Below are 27,138 nucleotides of genomic sequence, written 5' to 3'. Positions count from 1 at the left end.
ATTTCTAAACGTTTGAAGAGATGTCGTTGCCTTATTCCGTCACCATCAGCAGCACCATCAGACCCATATGGTGGAGACACGATTCTTCTCGCATCAGTTACGGTTCATTGGACACGTCTACTTTCCCGCTTGAAGATTTTCGTTTGGTCTTTCACGGGTTTAAAGTACCGATATGTGTAGAGATTTTGAGAGGTACGATGACAAATCGACTAAGTGTTTTTCTTCCAAATTAAACCAACTTCAATTGATAGCCGTGACTGTAAACAATGTTGGCATTGAGCTGAACTTGCGATGTCCTTGAAAATTGCATCAAAATTAACCGAAACGTTGTCGGTTATAAGAAAAAGAGCGATCAATGCTAGCACAAAAGGATTTCAACAGTTGAATTCGTTTGAGTGTCTATTTCTAAAACTAACATATCAACCAGATACAAATATTCTTGAACTGTTTCACCTCGGCAAGGCGTTTCAGAAAATCGATGTTATACCACATTCAGTCCTACCAAATCAAGTCGTAATGCAATATATTAAGCCTGCCCTAATTTGGAAACACGTTCTGTGTATTTCCTGCCGCTCATAATTTCCCAACAGATGCGATCTGGCCAGAAGCCCCCAGAGTGGCAGCCCGCCGTTCTTGAAAAAAAAATCAATACAACAACACAGCATCCACCACAGCATCTCCCAGTGCGTGCATCTTCATAAATACAACAGCTCCGGATGGTCGTCGTCGTTTCGAATTGTAGGTTTACTACGTCTTCGTCGTTCGTCGTTGGCATTCGAGATGGATTGGATCGACCAGCAGCTGCCGGTGTTGTGGATTTTTATTCATTACATCTCCCCGCCTACAACAACTTGGCTTGGCAGACAACCACCCAAACGAATCAGCTTCAAATTGCTAGCAAGAGCACTGGGCTAACTGGACTAAAACTCCCAATATAATTCGATTCGCCCTGTGAGAGCGAAAACAGTCCGTCGGTGGTTGGACGACTTTTGTTGGCGGATTCGTTTGGATATAAATAACTTTATTTATATTCGTAGGACTAAGGCTATGATCATTTAGTATCCGGGCAGTTTCAAACCTCTGTATTTTAAAAACTATTGATTTGATCGAAAAACTTTCTATGGAGGAAATGAAGGTGTTATTATGATATTTAATGTAAAAATATAAAAAAAATAATTTATCGTTGTTGACAAGAAATACTCTTACTTTATGATAGAATATAATTTTTATCTTTGCACACTTTTATCAGCCATGTATTGATCTATTATTTTTACCAAAGAAGCTAAACCTTTTCAAAATCATGATATTTTACACAAATTCATCTGTAAAAATCAATTGGAATCTGGTTGGAACCTTTTCATGAGTAGGCATCTCGAAGAATAAGACCTCTTAAATTCGGGTTTAACATAAATTTCTTGGTCCATCAGAACACATCTGTCACATTGCGTAAAGGCCGGTTGCACAGATTGCGATCCATGGAACTGCTAATTTTTAGTTAATTCCCGGGTTTCCACTTGACAGGCAACACTTTTTGCCTGTCGGAAACGGATTTACTGCATAGTTAAGAGGTCTGCAATCAGTTGTCCCCAAAAACCATAAATTTGTTCCTATAGTTGAGATCAAGGGTTCCACTCCGATGCTTGGTTTGAATTTCGTAAGCATCCTAGAGTGGCTCCTTATACTTATCAACCATCTGGACAAAAAAAAATTCAGAAAAAATAAACAGTTCATGAGTTTTCAAGTCAAAAATAATGAATTTCCGAGGCGCAAAGTGCGTAAAAGGAGCAAATTTGTGCAAAATTATTTTTACTATGGCTTTTTGCACCGTAAATATCTCAAACACACGTTAACGTAAAAATTTGAAAAAAATAAGCAAGATAGTCATTTTCATAACCAACACAACGCTGCTAAAGTTTTGCATATCCGAGCTCTAGTAACCTAGCTATCACCGAAATGAAGTGCCCGGATACTAAATGATCATAGCCTTAGCCAGCATCAGCAACCCCCAATATGCTTTTGGTGGTCGATCTCCCGGCAATGAAGTTTTATTATTTACTCTCTCCCTTGCTTCTGAAGCTGGAGAACGTGCTGACAGTTGTTTTATAGCAGCGGCCATGTGGTGGCGTTGAACAAGTCACGTTATATTGATTTGTTAAGAGGAGAAGAATTACGGTTCGAAAGTTTAAATCACATGGCAGTAAGCTTTCGCCATCTGTAGGTACAAGAGGTTTTCTTAATAATTAAAAATATAAGGCTGGAACAAAAATAAAATTCTTCTTCTGTTACACACCCCCTCCCCCCAATATTCCCGCAAAACTCTGAGGGGGATATAAAGATAAAAACTATTTATTGTAAAATTTAAACAAATTCAAGAGCAAAATTGGATACTTTCAATCTTTCGTATCCTGGATTTTTTTTTTAATTTTTGATCTAAAATAACTCGTTTTTTTTTTGTTCTGTTCAATGTAGATTGTATGCAATTATGTTGCATACAAGGTAACTTAAATTTATACCAATTTAATGGTTTTTAGAACTATTTTACATACTCCCCTTCATTCTGATGCTTCAGTTCAGAGTGACAAAAGAAGGAATTGAAATTTGTTTCGGACTAATTTGAATGTATACATGTGTGTGTGTGTGAAGAAGGCAAACCTCCAGATATTTTGTACAGTAATATGGAAACTTTCCTGCCTATGGAAGTGTTCTATTAAAAGCCTCAATTTAATCTTTTGAAGATGTCATCATGTTACAAAGAGTTGGGGTGTTTTATAAGACTTGCATATGAAATATTCGAAACTTCTTTGAAAAAACCTTAAACAACCCTAAACCTTTATCATCTTGATGGGCGCGAATGTCAGATGTTAACCAATGGTCACTTAAAAATTTAATGAATGTACGGCCAAGCAAACATTTTTGTAGGTATATATCTCAACAAACTTTGTTATACGTTTCATATACATTATAGTGTCACCGCATAAAACTCTAAAAAACAGCATTTACCTACCAAAGTGGGGGAATATACACAAGTATTTTAAATTTCTGGCTTAAGCAATAATAATTATACAAATTGGACGATATTCAACACCGTCCTGAAAGTATGCGAGAGAGCGTAAATTTTTTTCTCAATGCATGCAAATCGTTGCCAGCGACAATATTTGCTGCTTCTCTCATTGGACAATTTTTCCAAATGAACCATCTGATTTTTAAGCAATCTGATTGCACTGCTTATCGCAGAAAGAACAACCAGTTTGTTTTCTCACTCGAATCTCGTGCGGGGGAAAAAATTTGCAAACATGGTGAACTTTTGATCATATCCGATTTATACCAACTTTAAGAAACCATTTTTACGATCGTTTACTTATTTCGTGGAAATTACGATTCGAATTAACACTGTCAATGATTTGAGCTATCATTTCTGATGCGATTTTATGTTTGCTGGGGGGTAGCGAATGTCAGCTATGTTGTGAAAGATTGTTTTTATTATGGAAATGTAACAGAGTTGTGTATGAGCTGATAGGTGCAGAAAAAGAGTAATTTATATCATAACAATTATATATTTCCAGAGCCCAAGGAAAGTATCCTGTGAATCGGGTAACACGTCGTACGGCAACTATTCGTCCGAATGAGGGACAAAATAGGTAACTTCTACGATGAATGAATGAATGAATGAATGAATAAACTTGCTATGGTGGGACATCTTTGTTGGATGTAAGTTGTGATAAATTTCGATCGAAAACGCTCACTGAAGAAGATAATAAGTTGATATCGAAAAACCGGTATCTGAACTGAACTTCTCTTACAAGATAGGTAGAGAAAAGGGTATAACATTGCGCTTAACCTTAATCGGCAGAGCCGTGTAATGTAATAATTCAGATTTGTAACAAAATTACAATTTATGGAAAATTGAGGAGTCTTATTGTTCAAATAAGTATACAGTCTCATTCTTTGAAATAATATGTGTGGCAATTTTAGTAAAATTTATGTTTAAATGCTTTCAAAATTCTGACTACTGAAATTTAGCAATATTTCTGCAAAATATTCGAATTTCGCAAAGCGTTCTGTAATGTAGTTGTACAAATACGCTAAAGAAATGACTTGTTGCAACTTGTAATGAATGCTACTTTATTTTAGATCCTTCAAAATTTAAAAAAAAATCAGTTTATAAGGAGTTTAGCAAAAAGCAATTTTTTTAACTCAATAAAAAATCCACGTAAAAATTATGTTTTTCAACCGCATAAGTGCTTCTTGGATTGTAAATACTTTGGTTTACATTTTTATATTTTTTGCAAAATTTTAAAATCAGTTGTTTTTATGGAAAACTAATATTTAAAAAAAATCCATACATTTCAGTGGAATTTCTGTAACTATTATATGATTGGCCTAAAAATACATGTGCAAGCAACGGAGTACTATATTTAAGGAATCTAGCTATCCTGCTTCACTTATACCGTGGCTGAATTGAAGGGAATCTTTCGATTGCTTAGATTCGGTAGAATTTTCAAGTACAGTTCAAACAAAAGCAAGTACCTACATATCATGAAAAAAGCTTCAAGACATTATTAATTTAAGTTTTATTATTTTCAGAAAAAATCAATCAAAATTTTGGGAAACAAGCGAAAAAGCGGATGATCTTTTCAAGTCAAAACATTGATTTGAACCCATCAATAAATTATTGAAAAATAATGTCTTTTTTCGAATTCGTAAATAATTGTTTTGATTGCACATAGTTGTTTGATCATTGATATTCCAAAATTTCATCTTAAAATCACAATTTCTGAAAGAGTTTAACGACCTGGGCATACGTTTCATATTCACTTCAGGCTCATTTGGAATTCACTGCGTCACTCACTTGAAATTCACTTGATCAGTAACTTAAGTGAATTTCAAGTGAAATTGACGGGAACTTAAAATTCACATGAATTTACAAATGTCCAAATTTCACTCCAGAGGTCACTTACAATTAAAGTGTAAATTATTTTCAGTGTGGCAAAGGTGGCAAAGGATGTATGATTAAAATTTCATGATCGAATTTTGTAAACCAACCATATCTATACATTTTTTAGATTGGCCCAATAAAACTGACCTTCGCAAAATTTCAAATCAATCGGACTTGGTTTTGGAGTTCTCAATTTCGTTTTTAACCTTCCAAAGCCGTTCGCTAAATATCCGTTTCGGGGAAATATGCGTTGTAATTTGATTTCGTTCTCCTGGCTGTAAATGTTAACCGATTTTGATGATATTATATTCATTGTGTAGGTAATTTATTCTAATTACTCAACATTTCAAAATAAAGTCGATATGTATTACCAGGATTTCAGAAACTGGTTCAGAAAGTTAAAAGTCCGAAAAACCAATTTTATTTTTAAAATACTTATAACTTCTGACAGCTTTTCTGTATTTAATTATTTCATTGATGTTTGAAATTGTCAAGAATCCATCTATCCGACAATGTATAAATATGTTGGGGTCCAATGAAAGTTTTTACCGCTATGACAGATCTTCCGGTAGAAAAAAGTCTTACTTTAAAAAAACTACATCCAGTTTTTGCTTTGCTTAGCTGTATTTCATTTCTCAATGAACCGATTTTAAAAACTCAAATTTTAGTTTTTTGGCGTTAATTTGATCATTATTTTCATAGAACATACTTGGTCTGTCAAAACTACCAGTTCATCAGTATATTGGAATGATGATAAAGATGTTTGAAATGTGCGCTTCGGGTCATATTGACCCGAACGGCTTTGGAGGGTTAACCTACAAAAATCACCGAAGAGGGGGCCAAAGATAATTTGGATAATCTAAATTTAAATATTGATGCCAAATGACTTAGCAATGCATAAATCGTCAAGATGTGGAATTATCTCGAAAAAAATTTGTCAAAAGTTTTTTTTTCAAGATAACACTAGATTTCGACGTTTTATGCTTTTTTAAGTCATTTTTAAAATTTCTATTATTCGAATTCGCTTTGGGCCCTCGTTAACCCTCATCCGCATTAGATTTCATTTTACCCTTATCAGCACTAGGAGTGTCAATTTGACACTACAAGCTTAAATCGTTATAACATTTGGCGTGTTCAACCGATTTAAACAAAACTTATATCAATTGAAACCTTGTAATGTCCGTAAAATATGTTTAGAAAATTATATATAGCTAAAGCTACTAGTTTTCTCGTTATTCAGCATGAAAGAAAAAAATCCGAAAAAAAAACATGCCTCACGAAAACTGCTGTAGTTCATATATTACACATCCAAAAAAATATTTGCCTTATGCATATGAAAGCTGAAGTTAATACCTACATCATGAAGATAAGAAATATTTTTTTAAATTTTTAAAAATGAAATGGTCACAAAAAGTTCAAAAAAGTGGTCTAAAAAACCTACTTTTCATTCGATTGCTAGTAAATACTGTTTGAGCGATGGTAGAGTTTTGAAAAAAATATGACTACAAAATCTATTAAAATTCCAACATTTTGCTGTCTTTAGATTTTTGATGCAACAAAAATTGAATTTACTGGAATTTTTCAAAGTTCACTACTTTGCGCGATTATTTTACAAACTGAAATTTCATCTGTTTTTGTGGTTCACCGTCAGGTTGTACCCGGATTTTCAGTGCTTTTACTTTGTTTGGACCATTCAAAAGTATATTCATTGGAAAGCAAATTTAATCTACATTCTAGTGAGGTGCAACAAATCACGCTGTGACATTTCACACAAATATGAAAATTATAAACGTAAAATCATTCCTGAATTTCTAGAACTACAAGCAGCGGTCCAGCAAAACGTGTTTGTTTGCTCTCCGAGTAGGTAGGTGGTGGTGATTCGAGCAGAGAGCGAAGCCGACAGACGAAGAAATGCACGACACGCATCATTATTAGCTAATGTTCTATAATGTTCTAAACATATTTTACGGACATTACAAGGTTTCTATTGATATAAGTTTTATATGAAGTTCATGATAATTCAAACGACTTCAATTGATTTTACTTTTGGAGTGTCAAAATGACACTCTAAGTCGGAAAAGGGAGTTTTTTTTGTCCAGGCTTCCAGGGTTCGTCCATAAATAAAGTAAAGATGCAATATTGAAGAACTTTTGAATTCATTTAGGGTCCCCGAAGAATTTTTTGTATTTTGAAGCTTCTGAAAAAAGTTATAAGCCTTCAAACTTGCAATAGTGTCAAAATGACACTCTAATGCGGATGAGGGTTAAATGATTTTTAAAATCCTTATGTCAATTTTGGACCAAACATTTTTTTTCGAAATAACACCAGATTTTGACTTTTTATGCATTTTAAGTTATTAGGCATCAATTTTAAAATTTTGATTTTTTCAATTTTCTTTGATCCTCTTTTAGTGATTCGGTGAAACTCAACGTGAAAAGTTTGACTGCACCATAACATCCATACATATGACTCTTCAGAGCCAAAGGGGTAAAGTGAAAAATGATCAATTTTGGAGTTGATAATGCGAAACTATTCTTCTTGTTTCGAACTTCATTTGATGCAATTTTTAGATTTTTTTTGAAATTAAATTTTTCATACTTTTTTGTTTTATCAAAACTACAACTTTTAAAAAATGAACAGAAATTTGTGCAATTTTAAAGTGTGTTTTCTCGAAAGGAGATCCCATGCTTTAAACTTCCAACAGTCTAACCTAAGGTTACCAGATTGCCCGATTTTATCCTGGTTTGCCCGGATATTTAATACGAATTTGATAAAAATCCGGCTGCTCGGACCGGTTGTCTGAATTCAATTGAAAAAATCCGCATTTTGCCCGAAGTTATTAACTTTATTTGTCAAAAAAAAATCAAATTGTATAGTAAAATTTTTTTATTTTGCGTCAAAAACGATTTTTTTAGCAAGTTTTTAAAAAGTAATCATAATTTTTTTTATTCCAGAGTCTAAAATTCAATTAAACACTGCTAATGAAAAAAAAAAAATTCAAGTTTTTTTTTTATTGACTTGTGTTGAGTAATTTCTGCATTTTGACCAAATTTGCCCGGATATTGCACGGATTTTTGGTCAACATTTTAAAATCAATTTTAGATAAAATAGCCCGGATTTGTTCGGTCCGGGTACGTGCTGAAAAAAATCTGGCAATCATAGTCGAACCCTAGTAAAAAAATGAAATTGGTAAATTCAAGATTTTGAGTCATTTTCTAAAATCATAATTCTAAGGATACAAATTTCATTAGTAAATTAATTTGTTAAAGAATACCATCAAAATAAGACATTTAAGGCAGAATCTAAAAGAAATAAATATCAAGAGTAAGAAATGGACACCCCATAATTAGGAAGCAATTTTCACGAATATAACGTGGATTTGCTCAGTCCAGATCAGACATTTTATCGTTCACCATACAGTCATTTGTGCCCACAGAATATTATTTCTCGCGATGTAGTAAATGATCGTATCTCGTGAGTGTTTTTTTTTTCTTGCTTTCAATCTTCACATAAGATCGCGACTTGATCAACATTCCACTTTTGGACAGCAAGTTCTGTTCTACGGGATACTACTTAGGTTCCTCGAATGACGTCGCATCGGTCTCAATCCACATAGATAGATTTCAAAGCAAAAAAACACAGAACAATTGTCAATGTGTAGGCGTAGGTAATTTATAGAGGCATTGCTCTTGAAGTCTAGCTACTTTGTAGACTACAGCAGCCGGCTGTCAGTTGGACTTTTTTTTTGCTGCCAGTGAGTTCTAAACGTTCAGAGGAAAATTATCATGACAATCCACGAAGGTACTCTGTAGAACGAAAACTGCACGAGTGGAATGAGTCAACCGAATGTCCACAACAAACGAGAGATAGAGAGCAAAGAATTTATGCGATCACCTCCAGAAGTTGAAAGTTTCGTATGAAACTGGATAGCGCTGTTGTCGTCATTAGCTGGCGTCCCGATTTGGAACAACTGACTTCAACGATCAAGGTCATTCCCCAGTGGGTTTGTGCAAATGCCACCGGTTGGAGACAGCAACCACCATATGAGGAAAGCGAAGAGGAAACAGAACCCAGAAAGCCTTCTACACATGTGGCTCATCAATTGGTTACTTCAAAGAGAGGAATATCAAGATCAGACAAAGCGAAGATTTAAACATCGTCTGTTCATATCTGATTAGTTGAAGACATTTAAGCCGCTTTCTTTCTTTTTTCCCTCAGGTTTTTGACTGTATGTTCATCACTTATCTCGAGCCACTCCATCAACGGGCGAATTCCTCCCGAGAGCTGACGGACACGAAGAAACCATCAAGCACGAAGAGGAAATAACAAACTTGTTTTTCACCCTTTCGTTTTCGGAACTCCCAAAAAAAAGAGCCTCACCTAATCGACAATAACCTAATTTCCACCCGGAGAGTGTATTTCATTCGTTTCCCAGCTCAGAAGTGGCCTTTCTCGCGTTAAGTCCAAGGAAAGCCTCCGGAGGTACCTTCTGAAAGTGGGTACACCACGCAGAGATTAGAAGCGCTGATCATGGGAGTGGCGCCAAAAACCAACCCACTACCACCAAACGCCCAAAACCACCCTTGAACGGTTTGTTGTGTGTCAGTCCATCAGTAGCATTCAACATTATTTTTCGGGGAAATTCGCGTCGATCGTTCATTAGTTACAAACATTCGCGCCAGACGGAGGAGACAGGCGGCTGTCACTGGCTGTTTACTCTAGGTTATCGACAGACAAGCCCCAGCCACTGACTGACACCTGGAAGCCTCCGTGAAAACAAGCCGCAGTCAGTCTGTCTTCACGATGGCTGTTCCGATCCGACGGGACGAATTGGGACAAACAGGCGGGCGGACAGAAACAGAGGAAAGCCTATTAAAATCTCCCCGCAAGATTGATAGGAGAATGGATCGGTGGAGGAAAAATAAATTCGAATCGTTTGTTTTAGTATTTTTTTATTTTTTTTTTAGATTTACAAGGGCCCCAAACAAGACGACTTCGAATGCAAAACTGCCAACATGTTCTGTCCACAGGGCTTATCACAATGTCGACAGGGGATTCTGACTGATGAAGACAATCTTGACATGGCTACCAACTAAATCCCAGCGTTCATGTAAAACTATTTTTTGAGAATTCACCTACTGATCTTAAGTGGTTTTTTAAATCAACTTATTTGTGCTATTTTGTTGGGCGGAATAAAATTATTCGAATAGATCTCAACTGTTCACAAAGTTTTTATAACGTAAATACCTGTTGAGGGCATAAGAATTCAGAAACCAATTTCAAACCCTAAATCGAAAATTCCTTATTAGAAAACTACTATCATACAATACAACTATCAATCAACCAATACAACATACGGGTAAAACATAAAATGTCAATACGGACAAACAGTTATGAAATTTATCTTTAGTTTGTGACTACTCCCATCTAAGCTCGCATACTAAACGATGGCAAATAACAACGCGACTCGAATATGCTTGAACCTATAAACATGCAATTTGGTATGGTGTTCTTTTAAAGAAAACCGTTCAAAGTTTCGGGCCTAGAAATGATTCTAAGAATACTTGTGAATCACTTTCAAATTCAAACATACATATTTATTTGATCTCAGTGAAACTTCATGTTTCCTTGGAGAAATCATCCAGTTCAAATAAGGTAATTTACACTCAAGTATACATCTTACAAATGCTAAAACCAAGATTCTATCCCATTACCGCGGTCTTAAAAGACTCGAACGCTATCATCTAGGCCACGGTTGGCAGCAAAGTTCAAGTTTTAAAACACGGAAATAGATTTTAACCCTTCATTAGAGGAGTGCCATATTTCACGTCAAAAATACACAAGTCGAACATCATTCATCCAATCAAAATTAAATATGGCATGGTGATATTTTTTAACTTGGAAAATGTACAAATTCTAGTTCTGGAGCCCTTCCCCATGAGGGTCTTTGTTCGAAATTATTGTGTAGTATTGAACAACTCGAATATTTTTCCAGTTGTTCATTTAGCATCAAATTTTATTTATGTACAAGCAATTCTGACAAACTTAGAAGGTTGTTACCAAAAAAGACTTATTTTACTCGAAAAAGAGTATCGTAGCGTCGATTATTTCCAAAATCTCTTTATTTAAATTGACTATCTTTGCTTGGTCGATCTTTTTCAATATTTTCAAAGGAGCGATCTTCTCTGTTAAAAAAAAAAAAAAATAGAATGTTCATACATGTATTTTTTTGCATCTATAAATACAGGAATTATTTCAAAATACTCGAATTTGGTCCAGATTCGATTTAAAAGAAAAAAGGTAATCAGTTTCAGATAAATGCAGCTTTAGATTAACCCTCCAAAGCATTTTCGGAACGTTAGACCTGTATTTTGATGACGTTCCCTTGGTAGCAAACCTTTTTTGATGATATAAGGTTCATTATGAAGATAATTTATTCTAGTTTCTTAATTCTGCAAAATTAAGTTTTACCAGAAAATCTGTAGTTAGTTCCGAATGAAAAAAGTTCTAAAAGCATATTTATTTTTAAATTATTTATAATTTCTGACAGCTTTGATGTATTTAAGTGTTTTGTTGACCTTTGGAATCGTCAAAACTAAATCTATCCGGCGATGTATGTATAGATATGTTGGGGATCCATGAAAGTTTTGACCGCTATCTAAGATTTTCCGGTAGTAAAAAAAAATTACTTAAAAAATGAATTCCACTTTTGGCTTTGCTTCGCTATATCTCATTTCTCAATTAACAGATTTTTCAGACTCAAATTTTAGTTTTTTCTCGTTAATTTGATTATTATTTCCATCGAACATACTTGGTCTCTCAAAAATCTCAGTTCTTCAGTATACTGGAATGAAGATCAAGATTATCTTAATGTGCGTTTCGGGTCATATTGACTCGAACAGCTTTGGAAGGTTAAAAACTTCAAATTAGGAGGGAAAGTTCAGAATTGGACAATTTAAAAAAAGATACAGTAATACATCGGATTTAGATTGAATTTTGGAGTAGCAATGCGGCATACGAATCCAATCCTCAAGCAGAGATTCAAACTCTACCAAAACTCTTCAAAATCGAATCAAAAAGAACTAAAACTGAGGTATGATTTAGTTGTCTAACACGAAATCTTTGTTAGCATCGGAAGACAAAACTTATGAAATTCTGAATATCGTTTCTCGTTTCACAATCTTTAATTACAGATTGTCTTAATATACAAAACACAGAGGATAGAACTTGGAAAATTTGCATAAAACACCGTGAATATGGAACTAAAATGTTCTTAAAACTTCGTAGGATTCATTTTTACAAAAAATGGGGAAAAACCTCTGAATCTTAAGCTTTAAAACTATGCTCTTTAAAGTTTGTTAAAATTTCAATTTCTAGACTTATTAATCCTCTTACTTGGGCCGGGACAAATATCAAATTATTCTTAGGAAAGAATTTTAAGTTTTTGCGGCTTAATAAAGGTCTAAGAACGGCTCAAATAACATGCTATCTAGAAACGAGATTCAGATCCAGAAGTCAAATTCAACTACAAGACTTTAAAAAGCAACGTTCAAAGCATTTTTGATACCCATGTTTTGATAACCGTTTTGGGAAGAATTCAGCTTCCTGGATGCGAATCATTTGTCATATTTTGTCTATTAGCTCTTGTTTTAATTATATGGGCTGTGGAGATTTTAAAATGAATCCATTTTTTGATAAATGATGAAAACAAAACTACACGGAAAAGAAAATCTAATTTTGAATGTAGTTATCATCCTCCATTCAATCAAGGACTCAGATGTTGCCCTGCCCAGATAATCTAGTGTCAGAGATACAACGCTTTATTAAAATTAATTTTTACATTTTTTAGAAATTTGAATAGAGAATATTACAGTTTTTTTTTTAAAATCACTGAAGAAAGTCTTTGAGTATTTGATATTAAAGATTTTAATTCATTGAAGAGCTTTGTTTAAGACTGCAAATTAATTAAATTATGCTTTGAGAAACACATAAGATTATTTGGTTTAATCTCTACAAAAATTTCTTAAAATTTAAAAAAAAAAATGGTCAAAATTCCCAAATTTTCGGAATTGGGAAAACAGACAATAAAAAAAGTTCTCTAACTATTTCCGCTGACGTTAAAATTCCTCACTGGCTTCGGAAAAATTGCTGTTTGAATTAAAACCTCTAACTTCAAAATCTTTGTGATGTTCTACAGTTTCGCCAAAAAAAGTTTACAAATAGATTAAACGAATTTTTGTCTATTTTTCAAAGCTATCTCGAAAAAAACATCGGAAACCCCTCGGAAAAATGAAATTTTTTTTTTTCTTGTGTAGTTATAAATACACTAAAAAATAATCGTCATTTAAAAAATCGTGTAGTGTTCAACCAAATTTTGGCTACGTACTGTTGTTAACATCCAAGTGAAGTGGGCGTTGTCATTTTTTGTCGTTTTTCGCGTGGCCTTACTCCTGGGCAAGGAAAACGAATTGTACACTGTGAGGTAGACTGAGTCGATTTGGAGCCATTTTTGAATTTCTCCAACCCTGGGGACTAAATAGCTTCATATTAGTTCAAAATTCATCCATGATTTTTTGCAGAATTTTTAAGTAACGTTTACATGAGTAAATTTAGGTATGCGAAGATTAAATATTTTGTACCGAAAAATCAATATCTTTTTTGATTCTTCTGTGGAATCGAGCCTGTTATTGGTTTTTGTGCAAACTTGTAAATTTTACAAAGGAAATTTTCCGCTGAACAACTTTGTCGAAGACCGCAAATTTGTATCTTATTAGGCAAAAAAGTTATCAGCTGTTTAATAGGGGTATGTCTTTTGGCATTGAAAAACCATAAATTCAGTTGACATCACTGCTGGGGCCTTGCGATGGTTTCATGCAAAGTAGCCATGCAATACTTCGCTAGGGATCCAGCAGTGATGTCAATTGTTCAGCGGAAAATTTCCTTTGGAGAATTTGAATATGAACATGTAGAAAGAATTTTTCGGATTTTGATATTATTTATTAAGTGTACTAAAAGTCGAAGAACTTTTTTAACATTCTCTTAGAGGCTGAATAGCAATCTCTTCAGCCACTTAGACGAACTTCAAAGTAGCTTTAGGACTTAATTTTTAGGCTGATTAGAATTCTCTTCGGACAGAAACGAGAGCTGACTAAGATTCTTGCACCCTTTTTAAGGGAATTCGGTTGCTTGGGTTTAGAACAATGCTCGCTCATATTATTATTTCCATGACCTTCCCTTGAACTTCCCTTGTTTATCAAAAACTCAATAATTTTTGCATATCTTTTTCGTATGGAGTTTCCCAAAAGTTCAACTCAACCCGTACATTGTTTTTGTTGCATGAATGATCAAATAAATTTCATAGACACTTCAAAATGATGAAGTTATTTTCGAAATAAACAAAATTGCTCGCCCACAAGTCAGACAACCGCAGCCTATTGACGTTGGCGCTTGACGATTAACGATCAATATTTTGCGATTAAACTGGAGCTGATATTTCGGGGTCAATCTTAAGTAGGTTAAGCTAAGCCAAAATCTGACCGAGTTGATACCCCTTGCTTGCAGCGGTGGTCACAAGAAAAGGAAAAAGAAACCAAACGGCAGCCAGCCCGCAGACTTATTTTAAGGTCACTTTTCGCAACACCCGCACAAAATAACCAACTATCAGATCTCGTCGGTCTGAAGACGTTGTTGATCAATGCTGCTTTTTCATCTGGCGGGAGAAAAACTACCTTTAAGACATCATCACATTGCCCACATAAGTAAGCACCTACTCTATGAGAAAAGGTACTTGGTTTGAGGGATCTTGGTGTGTAGGAAAAACCCTAACGCATAAACCTCCTTCTTCTCGAAAAAAAAAACTTAAAGAAAAACAACACTTTAATATTCCGCACAAGTCGTGATTCAAAAATCGCACCCAAAACAGCTTCCCAGTCAAAGTAGGATTAAAGGTTCGCTGTTGAGGAAAGAAGGCGCACCTCTGGATTTTTTTTTTCGTGGCTGCTTTCAACATCACCGGGTTGATATTTGGCTTAACTTTTTTTCGCGCTTATTGCTTTCTGAGAGCCAGCAAGCGATCCAAGTAAAACATAAAAGTTGCATTTAGCGGATCGGCGTTCTTCAATTTCTGGCTCGGTTTAAGCTCAGCGCCAAAGTTAGAGTCACTCTTTTGGTTAGCCCCAAAAGCAGCAGCTTCGCGGCAAAGATGTATTAATGTGATTAATTTTTATTTGTGCAGCGCGATGTTTTGCTCTTTTGTTTTTTTTTTCGCCTTAATTTTTCGGCTCAGGTACCCGTTAAGTTTAAGAAGACAATAATGCCGAAGGTACTTGATTATATTGACCGAGCATTGCTTGCATTCCTAGAAGAGCGACTATGAAATACAATTCGCACCCAATGAATGAATGAATGAATGAATCGAGCAGGATGGATGATGGAAGGTACCATTTTGAAAAGGTGCCGAGCAAGTTCTTCAACCAGCATCATCAGTGTCGAGGAGTTTAATTGAGGCGGCCGAATTCGAAACCGGTTTTCGGTTGAGAGATTTTTCGTTACCAACAACCTTTTTGAATGTTATCGATCAAAAAAAGGCTTTTGATTCTCGCTCCTCTTAGGGCTGTGATGAAAACATCAAAACCGATTTTATGTTCGGAACATTTCGATGGTGGAAATCTGTGTGTGAAAGTGTTTTTTTTTCTCTCTCTCGAATATCGTTATCGGGGTCGTTAGTTAATATTAATAAATTTAGAACTTGAGAATATTCGAAAGGTTTCAGAGCTGTGATTGTTTCAATGAAACTTTGTGACATTTATAACGTTCAAATCATAAAAGTTTGATATCCTTCTTTAAGTTCAGGCGACGCGACGGTTTGTTAAAAACTTCATAAAACTGGTTTTGATATGTCTCAGACTGCATTCAAGTATTGAGCCATGGCCGTTTTTGCCTATCATAACATCCTTTATTAGGTTATTTATGTTTTTGATTGAGAGTTCTGTGATAAAAAAGCACATGATCTAAATGCTGTAAATGGAAGTTGAGCGCAATTCAACATGGTTATTGGAGTCATAGATATAAATTAATCTATATTTATATTTATAATTTCGCTTATTTTTCACGAAGTTTTATCATTTTTCAACAACTCTGGAGATTTAAGCTTTTCTGTTAGGCTCTTTTCAATAAAAAAAATACTGGGACTTAAGTTTAAGTTGAAGTCATGAAAAATGAAGAAAACTGATTACAATTTTGAATAACAATATATGTAGGGGAGATGGGGGCATAACGAGCACCCAGGGCATAATGAGCACTACTCTTTTCTACGGAAGTACGTATTTTTTTAAATAAATTTTCATGAGGATTTGTTTCGTATTTCCTATAGTATTAATTTTTCACAAAAAAAGGAATCTCCTTATCATCTTTACAGAGATATTTAAAAAAAAACTAGCTTGGTTCTCAAGTTACGAAAATATAATAATTTTTGAGCACCACGAAATAAGCTCTTATGATCTTAAAATAACCTTGATCTATAATGTACGCAATGCAACATGATTTACACATTGTTTCTCAATTTTTACCATCATAAAATTTTTGATTTTTCACTTTTATCAATTTTGAAACACGTTTTTACTTAAATTTGTTGACTAGGGGCATATAGAGCACCATATTATCGAGGCATAATGAACATTTTCTGCCGTGGAATCTAGCAGCGAATTAAAATTGATTTATAGCGCCACACCTTGACTAGTTTTCATCCGACGATTTCGCCTATTGGTAAGGTGTCGGCGAGGTAATCAAAAGACAAGCGTTAGATTACTGTTCGAGGTGATTTTTTTCCATTTACAATTCATGATCGATTTTTTTATTGTTACATTATACGGCTAGTAGCATCATCCTTCGAACAAAGCACATAATGTATGAGCGTGCGTGAATTGTTTGTATTCTACAAACAGACCTAGATTATTTTGTTATTGCTTTGTTTGATGAATCTACGACTCACCTAACTTCATCGAATTGAATTCGCTGCTAGATTCCCCGGCAGAAAACGCACATCTTGCCCTGATTAATGGTGCTCATACTGCCTCAGGGGGGGTTCTCATTATGCCTCCACAGTGGCTGGTTTTCAGCTTTTGGCAAATTTTTTTAAAATGCATTTTTAAACGTTTTCATCTAGTTTTTCACGTTTCAGCCCGTTAGGGAGTAGGCTTTTCAAGTGTCTGAACACGAAACAATAATGTAAACTGCATATTACAGCTATTTTCTATGGTTAAATAACCGTTTCCCTTAAGGTGGCCATTATGCCCCCATCTCCCCTAGTAGAATTTATTCTCAAATGATATAAACAAATGATAAACTCATAATCATTAATCGATTTTTTTCATTCGCCCTGCATTCCGAAATTTTGATATTTTTACAGTTCTCAGAACTGCTGTCAAGTATTCCAGTAGTAGGGGAGATAAGGGCATAACGAGCACCCGGGGCGAACTGGACACCCTTCTTTTCTAAGGAAATGCGTATTTTCTCAATTAAGTTTTCACGAAGAACAGTTTTGTAGTTCCTCTAGTATTAATTTTTCAGCAAAAAAGAAATCTCCTTATCATCTTCACAGAAATATTTAAAAAAAAAAACAGGTTCTCAAGTGACGAAAATGTTTAAATTCTTGAGCACCGGAAAATCAGCTCTTTTGATCGTTAAATCATCTTGATCTATAATGTACGCACTATAACATCATGTACACTAGACTGAGTCGATTTTTGTGGTCATTTTTGAATTTCTGAAACCCTGGGATCTAAAAAGCTTCGTTTTGGTTCAAAACTCATCCATGATTTTTTGCAGAATTTTTAAGGTACGTTAACATGAATAAATTTAAAAATTGAATATTTTGTACTGAACAATCAACATCATTTTTGTTTATTCTGTGGAATTGAGCCTTGGTTTTTGGTTGCATATGGTTTTTATGCCTATTTATGCCTATCTCCAAAGAAAGTTTTCGCTAAACAACATTGTCGACCTTAACTTTATATCTTACTTTTAGCTGGCCCGGTGTGCTTTGCTACCCCTTTCATGGAAAAATTTAAGTTCGTAATTATTATTTTAAATAGAATACACTTTTTTTAATGAAATTTCAACATAATTCAAAAGCGAACCTTTTTTCATGGCATCTGAGTTTCAAGATTGTCTTGAACCTCAACGTTATTTGATATTTTCAAGATTGAAGGTGTCACCCTTTAGAAAAACAAAATGGAAGGATATTCAATACAATGAAAAACTCTTTAGATTGAAAAAAAAACTGAAGCGGGAGGAGTATTTAGAAACAGGCAAATTTTGTAAAAAATCAAAAAGTACCAAACTTTATGAAAACACTAAGACATTGGTTTCGATAATATGTATGTTACATTTATTGAATATGGGAGTCTTCATTCATTAAAAACCATCTAAACGCAAACCATGTAAACATTATTTAAAAATTCTAAATCAATTCGAAGCTTTTTAGACTCTAGGGTTTCACAAATTCAAAAATGACCTCAAATAGACTCAGTCTAATTTACACATTGTTGCTCAATTTTTACCATCATTAATTTTTTTATTGTTAATTATAACCAATTTTAAAAAGCGTTTTTACTTTAACTTGTTGACTCGGGGCGAACAGAGCACCATTGATCGGGGCATGATGAACATAACTAGTTTACATCTGATGATTTAGCCTAAGGGTAAGGTGATCAGAAGATTCAAGTTCGACTCCTGGTTGAGGTTTTTTTTTATTTACCAAATTTTGATTTGAAGTTTTAATTTATACTGAAATTTAGTTTTATTTCATTTTGTTTTAGTAAGAATAGGAAGTATATATAAATGTAAACAATATAAAATTTCAACCTCGATACTTGAAAGAAATAGAAATTTCATCTTGAGATGAAGAAAAAAAATTAACATTTGCAAGATCAATTGAGAACTAACTAGGAACTCCTAATAGAACAGAACTGCAAAACTCGAATTCAAGAAACTTTGAGCACATTTAGAAACTTTCTTTTTATGATTTATAATTAAAAGCAACTTGCGAAATTGGAAAAACAATAATGTATTATTCAGTAATAAAATAGCCTCGTGTATTGTCAATCTGGGAAATGAGCTCAAAACGGATAATTTTGAAGAAAATATCTCCATAACCATATTTTAAATTTTTGCTCCTTCAATTTGAAGAATGTTTATTCAGAATGTCCAATTCATATTTAAATTTCAATAAGAATGCCTAAGATGATACATTATATTGGAATTCACAAATTTTTAAAAACATCACAGCTTTTGATTTGTTGGAATTTTTTTAATCTGACAATTTGCACAGGGGGTCTTTAGATCTTCCCCAAAATTGAAAAGTTCATTCATGTTTACGACTTAAAAACACATGTTTTTTTTTCATATTTCAAAAATTTTCATGTTCCGAATTAGATTTGGTTAGTTTTTTTTTGTAAATGAAACAAAACCATATTTCAAACCTACATAACTCTGTTATTTTTCAACGGAAATCATAAAATAGTACATCAAAACGCATTGAAATTTTATCAGTTTTTCAAATAAAATATGTATAAAAATTATGTTATGACCTTCACCATGAAGTTATGACCTTCACCATGTAAAATTGTAAATAAGCTCTAAATGGTGTCTAAAAGTACCGTCCGCATCAGCGAATATTTCACTGTATAGCCCAATTTATAGTGCAATTTCCATCTGAAGACACCAAAGTGGGTCAACAACTCATTGCGAGTTATGAAGAAATAATAACAATACATCCTTGTTCTTGCATCGAAAATTTTAAAAAATGATCGAACAACTGCACTAACATAGAGCGCATTTATAACAAAGTGGGAACGAATTTTCTTAGCAGATAAAAAAACACTATTTTTCATGCTTTGTAGAGTGTATGCACCAAAACTGACTTCGAGGTTTCAACCAATAATCTAATAGCGTGTTCGTTTATGTCCAGTTATTATGCAGCTTTGAAATATTGTTTTATTTTATTAACAAAAAAAATAATAAAATCTAACTCGAAAAATATTTTTTTAGAAATTTGAAAAAATACATGTCAATGTGTTTTAAGGTCGCAAAAATGAACCAAGTTTTCAATTTTGGAGAAGATCTAAGGACACATTCCACGCGCTTGTACCGCTCAAAAGTGATTTTTATCCGTTCGCGTATCAAAAAATCTCAAAATTGTCTATAATTTTGATAATTCAAATCACACGAAACCAACGAAAAACGAGAAAAAAGTTTTTTTACACATGTGTTAGATGATTTTGAAAATCAGTTTTTTTTTGAAAAAAGTGGTGTTTTTGACAACTTTTACAAAATCATTAATTTTAATATATGGATGATTTTTTTTCGGAAATATTTTTAGTATGTTCAGAAGCCAAAAAACACGGCTTCATTTTGTAGAAAAAAGAATTTTTTTTATATCCAATATAGTTGGTTTGAAAAGCGAACAAAAACAGTCGCAAATGAGTGAATTCACGTCACAAAAAAAGGGAAGTTTTTAATTTTACGAGAAAACTCTGACTTATTTTTAAATAAAAAAATGAGATTTTCTTCAAAAATGATAAGACGATTCTGAAACACTAAAATTTATAGAAATCGGTCGGAATCTAGCTGAGTTACAACAGCGCGAATGAGTGAATTCACGTCACAAAATTTGATTTTTCGTTGAATTGTATATGAAAATGTGCTCTGAAAGCTGTTTCGACCCTCCAGATGGTCGGATTTTGACAAATCGAGCATAATTTAGTTGATTTTTTTAATAAGTTCATTATTTTCAAATAAAAATGCAAAAAGATTGAAAAAAAAAATTTTTTTTGTGAATCTTTAAATAAAGACAGTAGTTAATTTAACATATGATCCCTCAATATGTTGCTATTCAAGTGCCAATCAAAATAAGGAAAAAGTTAGGTGCAGATACTAAAAAAATATGATTGTAAAAGTCGGAACAACAAAATATCGTCTACATAAAATTTGAAGACTCCAAAGCATGGTTCAGTATAGCCACAGTATAACTTTATATTTCGTGACGTGAATTCAGTCAACTACCCTGTTCTGTTTGAACTGAGTGAATTCACGTCACAACTTCAAATCAGCATAACTTCGTTCGTTGTTTTTCAATCGAGAAGCTCTGTACATCAAATTGTGGGTAATTATTTTTTATACAACTCATTCGAAGACACCAATATTCTATTTCCACAGAGAGAACAGGAATTCAAGGATGTATGTACTATAGTCCGAAATGGTTAATTCTAGCGTGAATTCACGTCACAAAAGTAATTAGTCACAAGAAAAACAACTTAAATTTTAAAATGACCAAATTGTATTCATTTTGAAGGAAATTCAATTTGCGACCGTTTGCTACAATTTTTTTTCATTTTCAAGTAAATTGGTTGACTTCTAGAACGATAACAGTGCAAAAAGTCCGGAAAAGCGATTTCACGTCACGGTGGAATGTGTCTAAAGACCCCCGGCGCAAATTGTCAGATAATTAAAAGATCCCATTATAGAAAAAAGGCATATGGTTGCATTGTAAAAGTTTAAATTTCATAAATACAACAAGGCTTAAATTGTTCAACATGCATTTCCATAATATTTCAGACTTTCACCATTTTTTCCTTTTATTCAATCTGAAATAAAACATAAACGCCTTCTTAAAGAAATTGATTGTTTGCTCATCAATGTTTTGAGAGAAGAGCTATTGATTTTATGTGTCCAATTAATGTTCGAGGGTCGGAAAAAAAGGGTCGTCCATATACATTTTTCAACGTTTTCGCGATTTTATCGTGAGTATGCATCGGATTGACATGAAATTTTGCACATACTAGTTTTTATTCATCTCGATTTTCGGGTCAGAGATCGTCCATTTTATGTGTTCACTGTTTTAATGATAGTGTCGTTGTTATACATTGGATTGAGTTGACAATTTGCAAATTGAAGTTTTGAGGGAAGTCAAATAATGTTAGGTATCAAGTTTTGGGTCAGGGGTCATCCGTTTTGGTTGTTCGCTGTTATTGCAATATTGTCATGAATATGCATCAAATTGAGATGAAATTTTGTTTACGAGATTTTTGAAGGCTAGGAATTTGATTCCCAATGTCCAATGTCCAATTTTCGATCGAGGTCAGAAAAAAAGGAGTCGTTCATAATTTAAAATCTTCACTAAGACTTCAAGGTCATCCTGGCTAAGGAGTTTTAGAGTCACGTCAATTTAAACGCTGCAGAATGTATTGCATTGTATGAATAAAAGAATTGCAATTGATTGCACTCGAGGAATTAAAAATTTTAATTCAACTTCAAAGGTTAATAAATACTTTTGTAATGTACATACAAAATTGATTTGAGTCCAATTTGAAAACGAACAAGCGACGAACTCGATCCTGAACAGCGCTCGGGCAGTTTAGTACCGGCATTAGCCCACTACTGAAGCAGGTTTTTACAGTTCATTGAATAAAAAGGTATGCGTTGGAGTACAGGTTGCGGTTCATTTACAAAAAAAAAGGACCTCTTATAAAACGTAAAAGCAACATATAAAAATTGACATAAAACCATCTCCAAAGATTAAATCCTTCAATGCGTCAGCTTCCATACAGCATCCCTGGAGACGAAAAGTAATCCAAAACAGCATTCGAAATCTGCAGTGTGCACAGCTGCGGCTTGCTCGTTGGTGAACCATACAAATAACTCCTTCAGAACACTTACATCCAAACTTCACTGTAAGTAGGGGTTTCACAAATTTCAATCTTCCTTGTCGATACACTTTGGTATATTGGGTTTAATTATTCGAGTGGTATCTTAATTTCACTGCTCAATTAAAACGATCAATTCGTTTCGTGGTTACACAACCCTTGCCTAGTTATTCTGCCTTTTTAGATCATCTCGGGGCAACACACTTAGAGTGCTCTTCTTGCGCAACGATATCTACATCGATCTGATCTCACGATTCTTCTCTCTTTTCTACTTGGCACATAGAACCGAGAAAGATGTTTTTTTTTTGCTTCTACAATCAATCCCCTCAAGGCAAATTCAATTCCAAACATTAGCCAGTTGCTGGTCCCACCACTTCATCACAAACTCCACGACAGAAGATGTTTATTCTGGTTCTTATCACTCTCATTACACACATGCACAGGGTTGTTGATCTTGATAACGGAAGACCCCACAACACACAGGTGTCTGGAATGCCGAGTTCGAGCAGAAAAAAACACACGTAACACAACACCTAAACCGACTCCAATCTACAACGGACCGATCGCGTCGACCGACTACGATGCACTGGACTAACAAACAGCGGAATCTCGCGTTAACGGAAAGCCGTCCGTCAACAACCCGAGCGGGCCAGTAACAAAACCAAAGAGCTAAACAACGTGAAAAGTATACTCTCGCGCGATCCCATGCACAAACGATCAACTGGGAGCGCTCAGCTAGTAGGAACGATTAAGCTCGATCGCGAGAGCTACGATGAACTTGTGGAAACACACAGGTAAATCGAATTCAAAACAAACCTGCGTGCTGCTGGGCTGGTCGTTTTCGGTACCGATCGGAAAGAAGCTCAGCTCCTGACATATGTGAGGAGCTGCTTTCGAGCTCGATTGACTTAGTTTAAAGACTCGATGAAGAGAAACGGCGTTGTGGCGCCCGTTTTCTGAATGCTTAATAGAGCGAGAGAACGGCAATTTGCTCCTGCTGCTGCGTCGAAGCGATCGCTTCGCATTCGTGAATCGACGACGGACTTAGAACACAGTAGTAGCTTCCTAAAGTGCTTTGATTAGCGGAAAATAAGATGCTGTGCTGCGGCCTTCGATCGTGAGAGGATCTCTTCACGCTACTAGCGCTAGCTAATGGAGCGAATGGCTGCTGTTGAGGGAGTTTGTTCGTGTTCCTGCGCTCGTAGAGATTCCTTCCATCCGAAAACCTTCGATGCTCTTCCACGAAGGCTCAAGCTGGAGGATATCCTCCCTCGATGATCTATCAGGTAGAGGAACTCCAAGCATCGCGTCAGGATTGCGTGATCCAGCTAGGCAGTGGCTTCTCTCTTAAAATTGTAACGTGAAACTGGTTTTCCGTAAAGTGCTGCTGAGGCTGGTTGAGATGATCAAAACACATTCAATATGGACCCCCGTTTTCATCCTCGCCATTAGCGCGGACTGGTTATTATTGGTGTTGTGTGTAGCCAACGACTTTGGATGATTACTTTAGCGGCGCAATTGGGGAACGTGTTGAATTTAATTGTTTCACGTTCAAGCGTTTGCCGCGGGTACTTACTACTGGACTATATATAGGACACATCAGAGCTGAGGACAGACGAATTATGAAGCAATGCGGTCAGTGATTTGCTGGCGGAAATGATAAAGCATCATATTGCTAATCGAATTATGCTTTTATCTAAAAGGGAAAATATGGACCATTCACCAGCGTGTGTGGTTAGAGGATCACCTAGTTTAGTGTTTAGCGCGAAGATGCAAAATGCGAAGATGTGATGGGTGATAGAAAAGTATTTATTTTTTTAATCATAGCCCATAAAGTGGTAGATAAATGAAGGACCTTTCAAATTCATCCAAATAAAAGCCATCGAGTAAAACAAATAAAAACAGTTTCGTTAAAAAAAATCGATTTTTTAACTTTCGTAGAGCAGCATATATTAAAAATACAATATGTTAAGCAGATAGCTCAAGGAATGACAGTTTCTTTTTTAAAACTAGTCAAATTAATTTTCTTTACATTAAAAAAAAATAGAATGTCGAGAGACTACTGGATATTTGTTTTTTTTTTTTAATTTTTTTATTATGGACAATTAGCCCCAGGGGTTAATCAATTTCGCTCAAAATCTTAAACCATCTTCTTTTAAGTGACATGAACACATTATTTTACAAATTTGTAAACCTTTAATTTTTTTTGTCGAATGTGCGTTTCAATTTTCTAAATAGATAATTGAAAAACATACATCAAAACGCATTGGAATTCAATGAATTGAAATGAATTACCTATTATAAAAAATACAGTGATTTTTTCATCATCATCTGAAGACATCAAAATGAGTCATTTACTCTTCAAACGGTACATAAACTAAAAGTTTTGAAATTTTGGGGAAAACCAGGCGATTCCGACGCAAAATTTATAAAAAAAAACTTTATCTATCAGTAAGGTTGCCAGATTGCCCGGTTTTATTCGGGTTCGCCCGGATAATTAATACATATAAAATTTGGAAAAGTCCGGTCCAGCCAGGTTGCCCGAATTTAATTGAAAAAGCCCGGATTTTGACCGGGTTTATTCTCATTTCATTCTCAAATCACACTTAAAAGAACAATTTATGAGCTAGTTTCATAAAAATAATCATGAAAGTTTATTGAAATCCTAAAATTTAAATCGTATTTATCTGTTGATAAATTTTGACGAAAAAAAATTTGTTTTTGATAAAAAGTCCGCCGTGTTTGCAAATTTGTTCTCCCGCCCAGGATTCAAGTAAGAAAACAACCTTTAGTTCTCTCTGCGATAATCAGGGCAACCAGATTGCTAAAAATCAGATGATTTATTTGAAAAATATTATTCAATCAGAGAAACCGCAAATATTGTCACTGGCAACGATTTGCATGCATTGAGAGCAAAACTAGCGCTCTCTTTCATACTTTCAGGATGTACGAATAAGGTGTTGAATATCGTCCAATTTGTATAATTCTTTTCGTTTGAGCTAGAAGTTAGAAATACGTAGTTTTATTCGATGTTTCTATAATGTACAAAAGTTGCCAAAGAGTGTATATAAAATTTTTTTAACACAGGCGAGTTGCTTTAGAGGTGCTGGTACACGTTTTTTGCGTCGTTACGTCATAAAAAAAGTAGATTTGTTTAGTTTCCTCTTAACTTACAATTTGAATCTTAGCGCAAGCTTTCCAAAAAGTATCACTTTTTAGGAATCGGTTCAGCCGAGATACACCTGTGCAAAATGATCGACCATAAATCCGGGAAAATTAAGTTATCTCAGGGGTGATAACTTAAAAAAAAACCAAAAAAAAAGATTGATAGAATTTTTTTTTCGTCAAAACCCATCAGCAGATTTTGAATTGTATTTTAGACTTCCAAAAAACCTTTCATGATATTTTCCATCAAACTGGCTAAAAAAATTGCATTTTGAACGCGTAAATAAAAAAAAAATTACAGCACAATTGTTTATTTTTTATTTGTTTGATAAAGCAAATAAAGTGAATAAATCCGGAAAAAATCCGGAATTTTTTCAATGTAATCCTCTAAAAGGGCCGCACCGGTCTTTTTACAAATTTTGTATTAAATATCCGGGCAAACCCGAATAAAACAGGGCAATCTGGAAAGCTTAATTAAGCGGAATTAAATTAATAGCGCCCAGGGATGAAAAGATAGACTGTGCAGTGATTCGACAACATTGTTCAGTTTAACAAGGCGCATATTTTGATATATGAAACGAAGTCGAGGGGTCCATAACTAAACAAAACTTTTTCGTTAAACATTTCAGAACTTTATTTTTTTCTACAAAGTTGTTTATCTCAACAAAATACACCCCTTTATTTAACACGTTAAAATTAAAGTTATACAATTTTATCCTAAGGAGATACGGTAAAATAGCAAAGATGATCTTGAAAAATCGGTTGTTGTCGAATCAAAGTTGAAACAAGCCAAGATCTAATCACCTTATAAGTAAAATATGATGGGTTTAAAAATTGCTGAAGCGCTAGATGAAGCATTTAGTTTAAATATTTAACGCTTTTAATGCAAATCTTGCAACACTAGCCTATACGGATTCTACAGTACCGTTCATAATTGTATAGAAATTGGAAGCACTCGCACTGTTTCTTCGACTTTGAACTTCCATAATTGTTTACTCTGATAATATTTTAGAACTTTCACACTATTATGTCACAAAATTTGAGCTTTCTAATATTTGTGTGGCCTGAAATACAGTAATTCTACGAAAATCGGACTTTTTGGACTTTTATCATTCAAACTTCATCATGGTTACACGAGATAAAATATTTCAGGCATGAACCTAAAAATGCGAGAAGTTACCCCATTTTTGAACCCTAATAACTTTTTTATCTTAACTCTAATTGATATACAGTCTTCTGATTCAATATTTGTCATAAATTAGGTTTTAAGAAAAGCCGTATTCAAAAGAAACCTGCCGAGGAGAACCAAAGTTATTGATGGAAAACTGGTTTTGC

General features: G+C 34.3%; 1 protein-coding gene across 12 annotated transcripts in view; it reads right to left on the bottom strand.

Moving 5' to 3' along the window:
• LOC129749178 (disco-interacting protein 2) overlaps nucleotides 1-23,225 on the bottom strand; it is a 194,074-nt gene extending 170,849 nt beyond the window's left edge. For all 12 annotated transcript variants that reach the window (XM_055744091.1, XM_055744092.1, XM_055744094.1 and 9 more), the window contains exon 1: nucleotides 22,652-23,225. The gene's annotated coding sequence lies outside the window, so the exon portion shown is untranslated. The remainder of the gene's footprint in view (nucleotides 1-22,651) is intronic.
• Between the last annotated feature and the right edge of the window lie 3,913 nt (nucleotides 23,226-27,138).

This window comes from Uranotaenia lowii, chromosome 2 (assembly GCF_029784155.1).
Source record: "Uranotaenia lowii strain MFRU-FL chromosome 2, ASM2978415v1, whole genome shotgun sequence".
In the NCBI taxonomy this organism is placed as follows: Eukaryota; Metazoa; Arthropoda; class Insecta; order Diptera; family Culicidae; genus Uranotaenia; species Uranotaenia lowii.
Note: the sequence above shows the minus strand (reverse complement) of the source record. Positions and strands in the feature narration are given on the sequence as shown.